Source organism: Poecilia reticulata, linkage group LG21, assembly GCF_000633615.1.
Source record: "Poecilia reticulata strain Guanapo linkage group LG21, Guppy_female_1.0+MT, whole genome shotgun sequence".
NCBI classification, from domain to species: Eukaryota; Metazoa; Chordata; class Actinopteri; order Cyprinodontiformes; family Poeciliidae; genus Poecilia; species Poecilia reticulata.
The window spans coordinates 24550937-24557248 of NC_024351.1; the positions used below are offsets into that span (position 1 = coordinate 24550937).

Sequence of the window (6312 nt, forward strand, 5' to 3'; positions counted from 1 at the left end):
TTTCAGTTGCTTAACTCTCAAGTTTAAATTGAAGAACAAAATGGTTGAAAGTATGTGATACCTTCTGATAGAGTATAAACATTTGTATTCTTTTTTTAAAGTTTTGTTAGTTAAGCACTAAATATAACTCATGGATGATGAATCATATTCTGTATAAACTATAAAGGAGACAGCTCAAAGTAGAATTGAGTAAATAAACATCTACATATTTAAAAACATTTTAGCAATTAATTATAATAAAAATAAAATATACTGTCACGTAACTTTTGAACAAAATAACTTTTTAGAATGTATTTTTTTTCTGTCAACTTTCATTTAACACTCCAGTTTGGTTGATGGCAGTAATGCGCTTTCATAGTCGGTCAAGCAGCTGCCATTAAACTCCAGAGGAAGATTTGCACCTGTAGTGGTTATAAAACTATTTTAGATAACTAAAAGGGAAAACAAGATCTAGTGATCTGCGATCGATTATTTTGATCTTTCAAGTTCAGAGCTACAGGCCGATACAGTTTAATTAAGTTTAAAATGTATTTTCCTTAATGTTACTTTTCTGGTTATGTTTGTTTATAATCCTTGAAAAGTTCGACATTTTCAGATTTTAAGTTTTAAGAGTTTGTTAATCGTTTGAGTCTCGATTGGTTTTGTCTGATCGGATGTAGGGGAACGCGACGCTTCTGCTCCTCCATTACAACACTGGAAATGAAAGCAGTAACATCGTGTCCGTGTTTTCATTATTCCCCTTTACAGGTAAAGCAACTTACATATAAGATGTGACTTTAAAGCTTTAGTTCACAAACATACTAAAGTATGTTTGTGAATGAACAGGGAGCGTTGTGGTGGCTGTAATAATTCTAGTTTTTTTGAAAGAGCTACTAAACTCACCTTAGCTTCCTGGCTAGTAGAGTTATGTGTGTGCTAGCTGTGTTCTGTGTGTTGTAACAGTCATAATTGTGTAGTATCTCTTTAAGACATTCTAGTATCTCAGATGACGTCATGTATGCGTCGCTGTTTCTTTTTTAGAGAACGTCTGAGAAACCTGCTACAGTTGGATACTGTAACAGTCGTTACAAATTGTTACAATACCTGGACTGAGACGGACATATAACTCTCTTACGTTGGTGACGTTACGGGTTGCTTTGAACTCTGCTTATTTCATGTGTGAATGTGTAGCAGCCGTTCGACCGGGCTTGTAAGGTTGGTGAAGAGCGTTTTATTAAAGGACAACACTGTGGAATTCTCAGTACCAGTGTAGTTGTGAGTTTCTAACCGTCCAGTTGAGTCTACCGCCTCCTCTCCTCCCTTAAACACAACCTGAAGCGTTACAGTGTGCTAGGTTTCTTTTACTGTGCCAGCATATGTGACAGTGTAATGTCTGAAACTGTTTTGAAACATTACAACACTGGAAAGGAGAGCAGTAACTTCGTGTCCGTGTTTTCATTATTCCCCTTTACAGGGGCGTAACACACCCACGCTAACGGGTGCTACTGCTAAACCCAACATGAACAAAAATGCCGGTGCGTTGTGTGAAATGGTGGAAAAAGTCCTATTTTACGGAGTTACCTCTTCAGTATTGTTTTGATATTAAGCAATGTTCCGGCGGAAAACAACAGATGACACCGCGGCGGTCCAACAAGGCCGAACTCACGATAAGAAAGCTTTCATGAATAGCGAGCACGTGCAGCGAGGCGAGTTGCTTTGTTTGTTTCTTACAGAAAGCGGTCTGTCGTTTTCATAATGTCAAAACAAGTTTGGGTGAGATTTCATATTGTATTTTTTATTACATGTGATGTTCTGAACTCTTATAAATACTCGCATCTTCTTTCATTTCTTTCAAATCTGAAAAATAGCCAAGCCTTAACAGCCAGGCCTCAGACCACGGTGCCAAGGAGCTCTTACGGAGTCCACTAGGACAAAGAGAAATTCAGTAAATTATGATTTCACATTTAGTCAATAGTGAACACTCGCATATTTGTAAGGAAAACTGATTTCCGGTTATTTTATTTATTTTGTTATACCGCAGTACAGCAAGGCAGAGTGTGGTAAGCAGTAGAGATYGACAACATGGCGGACGGAGGACGGATATAAGGACGGAGCCATGTAGCCGGTGTGTATTATGTACAGTCACTGCGTTGATTCCCGATTGTACAATGGCTGGTTGAGAATAATTTTAACTTATTTACTTGTGTATTTTTGAGATAGCGATATATTTGCTACAATATTTTTTTAATTTTACATTTATTTCCACAGACTCCACAGAATGAGTCACATTTGTGTCAATCGGACTCTTCAGGAACGTTCTGATGTCCGTGATGAGGACTGAGATGCAACTGTGTGTGAGTATCTACTATTTTAGAATGTTGATATTTTATGCTTCAATATTGTTTATGTACATAATGTAATTATGCTATGTATTGACAATGCACAAAAATGTTTTCCAGCTGCATCCAGCTTGAGCTACATTCAGATGTAGCTAAAGAAAGAAGCAGGTAAGATTTATTACTAATCTAGAGATGTCACAATTCCTTGAATGATTAAAGTACTGTGATTTATTAAAATCCATCAAGGCAAATTATCTGTCTCAAAGTTTGTTGAATTATGTGTTACTATTTATTACCAACTGCTTTTAATTCTTTTTTTCTTCCAATTGTTTCCAAGTGTTTTCCCTTTTTCATTAAAGTTTTTATTTTTTGTAAAAATTTATTAATATAATGCTTTTTTGTTTTGTTTGTTTTTTTAGTTTTAATGTCTTATGTGAGCATACTAAGCTGGAAGTTGCCAAAAATTTTCATAATGATTGTCTGTTCTGTATTAACAGCTGATGTAGGAAGGCAGAGAGTACTGGCAGCAGAGGAAGTGGCATTCTGGGAGGATGGCAGCTATGAGGGGGTGTCAGGATTTAATGTGGTGAGGTTGAGACCCCAAGTTCCCCCAACCAGGAGCTCAGTGACGACGGGCCTACACTACAGGAGAGATGTCGGGCCTGTCCTGAATGCAGCATAATGTTTGATCATGTTTGGACAAAAAAACACTGCCAGATAGTCCAGAAATGGACAAGCATTTATGTCTTATTTTGTGTGCAAACAGTAAAAAAAAATAAAATGAAATAAAGAAAAAAAAAACTTATTTGTCTCTTTTATGTTCCTCATATATGAACATGTTGCATATAAGCAATATCAAATTAATATATTTTAATACAGCATTTATTTTTTATATAGATTTTTTAAAATACAGCATTAAAGTATTAATGATTGGGGCAGGGTTTATTTATAAACTGGCTCTTTTAAATACCAGATCTCTCTGTGCTAAAGCTAATGATTAATTAATGATTTCATCACTGAGCATAATATTGATGTTTTATTTCTGACAGAAAAATGGCTGAATGACAATAATGAAGCAATCGTTCCTACCAAGCGCTTCCTACCTACAACTTTTTAAGTGAGAATAGAAAACACAAAAAAGGCGGAGGCGTGGCTTCAATATTTAAGAACACCATGAACTGTAGTAAAATCTCATTGGGTAATTTTATGTCTTTTGAATATCTTGGAATTGAGGTAAAAGGTCACAAACGAACTTTGACACTAACTTTATACAAAACCCCAACATGTGGAAAATTTCTTTGCGGACTTCATTGAGCTTCTATCTCTCATATGTATTGATTACAATTGTTTGATAATTGTCAGTGATTTCAACATTCATGTTAACAGCATCCCAGGACCGAGGGGCTAAAAAGCTCTGTAATATATTAGAGAGTTTTGGTTTAACACAACATGTCAAACAAGCAACACACACTCAGGGACACACACTGGACCTGGTTATCAGTAAGGGTGTGAATATTTCCAATGTCTTTGTAACTAATATTGCCCTGCCAGATCATTTTGCTGTTATCTTTGACAGTTCTTTATCTGTTAACCCACTTGAACAAACAGCTACTATCACAAAACGTACTTTCACAGAAAACACAGCAGAAACATTTAATCAAATCTACTCTTCTTCCTCACYCTTAAGTTATAGTGACRTAGATAAGTTGGTGGATGAYTTTCAGTGCAAACTTTCAGATATCATTGATTACATTGCCCCCACTAAAGTGAAGGTTGTGACTGGTAGGAAGAAATCTCCATGGAGAAATGCACAAGTAGTTCAATCTGCAAGACAACTCTGCCGTAGGGCCGAACGGAAATGGCGTAAAGGTCAACTGCACGTTTATTATGACATCTACAAAGAAAGACTAAGTAACTATCACACAGCACTAAAACATGCCAGAGACGCTTTCTTTGCAGATGTCATAAACAAAAACACTAACAACGCTCGAGCTTTATTTGCTACTGTTGACAGGCTCACAAATCCTCAGATGACGTTGCCACCTGAACTTCAATCTAACAGCCTACAACAGAGAAAATTCAAAAGATCAGAGGATTAATCTGCTCATCCACTCTAAAGACAGTACCAATGCTGGGCCCAAACAAAACAAATGCAGGAAAAATGACCCAATTTCAACTACTTAATTATAAAACCCTAGAAGAAATTATAAGTCAATTAAGCTCTGGTTCCTGCTGTCTGGATGTCCTACCCACACATTTCTTTAAGAAAGTCCTGCCTGTCATTGCTAATGATCTGAACCAAATAGTAACTCATCGCTCTCTTCAGGTGTTTTCCACCAGGCTTTGAAAACAGCAGTTATCAAACCACTGATAAAAAAGAACAATCTGGACAAATCACTACTGCAGAATTACAGGCCGCTCTCCAACCTCCCATTCATCAGCAAAAGTATTAAAAAATAAGTTTTTAAACAATTAAATAACTTCCTAACAATAACAAACTGCTTTGACTCCTTCCAGTCTGGTTTTCGTGCTCATCACAGCACGGAGACGGTCCTTGTAAAAGTGTTCAATGACATCTATATAAATACAGACTGTGGGAGAACCACAGTGCTGGTTCTGTTGGACCTCAGTGCAGCTTTCGACACTGTTGACCACGACATTTTACTGAACCGACTRGAGAGTTGGGTCGGACTCTCCGGTCCAGTGCTCCATTGGTTTGAATCTTACATAAAGAACAGGGATTTCTTTGTATCAATCAGAAACTTCTCATTAGAGAGGTCAAAGTTCACATGTGGGGTACCCCAAGGTTCAATCCTAGGACCCCTTCTTTTCAATATTTATATGCTCCCACTGGCTCAGGTTATAACAGGAAATAGGATTAACTACCACAATTATGTGGATGATACACAGCTCTACATCACAATGTCACCAGGTGACTGAACCCATCCAATCACAGATAAATGTGTGGAGGTGCCAAAACTTTCTCCAGCTGAACAAAAACAAAACTGAAGTTATTATCTTTGGACCTAAAGAGGAGCGAACTAGAATCAATGCACAGCTTCAGTTATTACAACTGAAAACCAGCGATCAGCCCGAAACCTGGGAGTAATGATGGACTCTGACCTGAACCTTCAGAGCCACATTAAGACAGTCACAAAGTCGGCCTTCTATCACCTGAAGAACATCTCCAGGATTAGAGGACTTAAGTCTMAGYKAGATCTAGAGAAACTCATCCATGCGTTTATCTTTAGCCGCATTGATTACTGCAACAGCGTCTTCACAGGTCTGACTAACAAATCAATCAAACAGCTGCAGCTGATCCAAATGTCAAAACAAATCTTTCTCTCATTTTCCCACACTGGCCATGCAGAAGCCCACCCGAAATGTGAAGAAATATTGCAAATCACTGGAAGACTTGCACAGAGAATTATGCCGTCAGTTCACTGATTTTCAAAAAATTGACAACTCACTTCAACTGGTGTCCTGTCCCCTGTTACAAGACCCTGAAACAGCACCTCATGAGCTCCAATTGGAGCTGATCGATCTTCAGTCTGACTCCATCTCAAAAGAAAATTTCAAGTCTCTTAAACTGAATGACTTTTATGCTTCTATTAATGAAGCCACGTTTCCAAACCTCTGGAGGATTGCCCAGAAGATGCTGGCATGGTTTGGTTCGACCTATGTCTGTGAACAGACTTTCAGTGTCATGAACATCAACAAAGCCCGTCACAGATCCCAGTTAACTGACCAATACCTCAGATCTATTATGAGAATTGCCACAACAAAAATAACCCCAGACTTTGATGCGCTGGCAAAAAAGGAGAACAACAACATTGTTCCCACTGAAATGTGTGTTTCTCTACCGTGTTATAAAAAAAAGCTACTTGCGCATTTATGTAAAGCAGCAGTACAGTAGCTTAATTAACATGCTGCACATCGCTCTCAATTCATAGACTCTTTTCTTGCTGGGCAATCATATGTTTTTATTGTTGAA

The 6312-nt window shown here is 37.8% G+C and overlaps 1 long non-coding RNA gene across 1 annotated transcript; it reads left to right on the forward strand.

The window, feature by feature from the left end:
* The first annotated feature begins 2297 nt into the window (after positions 1-2297).
* Positions 2298-3063, forward strand: LOC103458055 (uncharacterized). The gene is made up of 3 exons (XR_532526.2): positions 2298-2333; positions 2439-2486; positions 2816-3063. It is a non-coding gene; the product is annotated as an uncharacterized LOC103458055 (long non-coding RNA).
* Positions 3064-6312: the final 3249 nt, after the last annotated feature.